We start from the raw sequence: 2,217 nt of genomic DNA on the forward strand, positions 1-2,217 counted from the left end.
AAATTATTATTTTATTTGTTTAAGTTGGAAACAGTTTAAAATCTTTTAGAATGTGGTATTTGGAAACAGTTACCCACAGGGGAAATGAGAAGCTGATATTAAAGCCTTGCGGGATTTCGATTGACATTCCGGGTAATGAATGTCAATCGAGACGTCGCGGCGGTTGTCATGGGCTCGATGGGAGTTTCGGGTTGTGACATAATATCATAATAGTTTCACTGGATTTTCTAAAATTGAAATCTTGTGGAACTTGTTAATTTGTTTGTCACGACCTGGAACTCCCATCAGGCCCGTGACAATCGCCGCAACGTCTTGATAAACACTCATTATTCTGAATGTCGATCGAAATCCCGCAAGGCTTAGCATCAGCTTTCGCATCTCCTTGGTGAGCGACAGTTATTAAATCTTGCATTTTAAGAAATCATAAGTCATTTTCAAATCAAAACAATAAAATATTATTTTCTGGCTCACAAGGGCATTTTCGTCATTTTTCTTCGAAAATACCGAAACCCGCCAAAAACATGGTGTAAAAGCTAAATATGTTCATACATACTTTAAATCAGATAACTAAAGTATAAAATTACTTTTACAGTGACACGTGTGCCCACATCTAACCAAAATGCATCGGAAGCTGAAAACCTACAGCTTTTGCCAATTCAAGTCCAAATGAAGGTCTTTGTCAAAGTCAACTAACTATGAAATTCCCTGAGCCTGAAATGTGAGGAAATGAGGGTGGTGAGATTATAAAATCCCAATGAGTAAACAGATACCATCTAAACCATCTAAAGACGAGTAAATGGAGACGAATTAAAATATTCTTTTTCAATATATGTTTTCATAACATGAATATTCAGTTTACTCAATTAATCAACATGGCTTATATATCTCAATAAAACTTGGCTCCTACCAAAATCATTCTCGCGGGTACCTTTGTCAAGGTATCCCACTAAGACCACTAATGCTGTTAAATGTCCCATACCCATAAACATGTTTTCGCATCTGACACACAGCCGTTCCTTGGCGTTGGCTGAGTCTCACTCTCACGCGGTGGTCCACGTGAAGTGCACTCAAATCTTTACCTCAAGAGATACTTCATCCAACATCTCTCCCCAGAGGTAATTATATAACTAGGTTACCGTGCCCCTCTCATAGGCAGTTCACGGAAACCCCCACCACTGCAGTGACTATGGATTATTTTATCTACCACCTGATTTATAAAATATTTTTCTGCATGACATCGTAATTTATCGCAACCTAGCCTCTCAATGCTGAATACATAGTATATATATAATTTTGATACAAATACCAACTTTGCCATTCATGCTCACATATTGCTATAAGCCATATAATTTAAAACACAATTTATAACACAAGCAGACAGTCTCCAATTACTCTATTTTCAAAACCAGTATTCAATTTTCTAGAAAATTTATAAAATCATTTTATAAAATCACAATTTCTCCTAAAACATAGCAATTTACCATTTAAACCCATTTTCTATAAAATCACACAATTGTATAAAACTACTCTAGATAATTAAGACGATAATAAGTTCACTTACAGTTCTAGGAGTCAATGTACTCCTAATCCCAATCTTCAAGCATAATCTCTGTACTTTTACCAGTATAATTTACTCACCACTTATCCACAATGTACAATACATAATTCACCACATTAATGGTTGACCATTATAAAATTAATTCAGGCTCGGTGTATATGCATGATATGATATGCAACTTATCCGACTACCTCTTAAATGCGGTGCTGACCTAATTCGGTCAATTACTCGATTAAATGACAATTGTGTTTGATTTGGCTCCAAATTGCTCCATTTCATTTATAATACCTCAATTCACCAAACACAATTCCTATAATCTAAAATTCAGCCTAACAACCCTCACAATTCTTTTTAAAAATTTCGGCCATTGTGGTGCACTATCACTAAAAATTTTTCCATTCCATTTTCTCACCATAAATCATCATTTCATCAATTTTTCAACCAATTCAATTGATCACAAAATCAATTCATTACTTCTACACTTCACATAGGGTTCGGCCATTGAAGGTTCATGGGCAAAATGGATTCTTTTCTTATTGTTTTGTTTCTAAACATGCTTAACTAACTGAAAACACTAACATAACTTAGAATCAAATCAATCTAACATCATTCTCTCTCCATACCCATTTTGACCAACCATGAATTCACCATGAAAGCAT

The sequence above is a fragment of the Theobroma cacao genome, chromosome 5, assembly GCF_000208745.1.
Source record: "Theobroma cacao cultivar B97-61/B2 chromosome 5, Criollo_cocoa_genome_V2, whole genome shotgun sequence".
NCBI classification, from domain to species: Eukaryota; Viridiplantae; Streptophyta; class Magnoliopsida; order Malvales; family Malvaceae; genus Theobroma; species Theobroma cacao.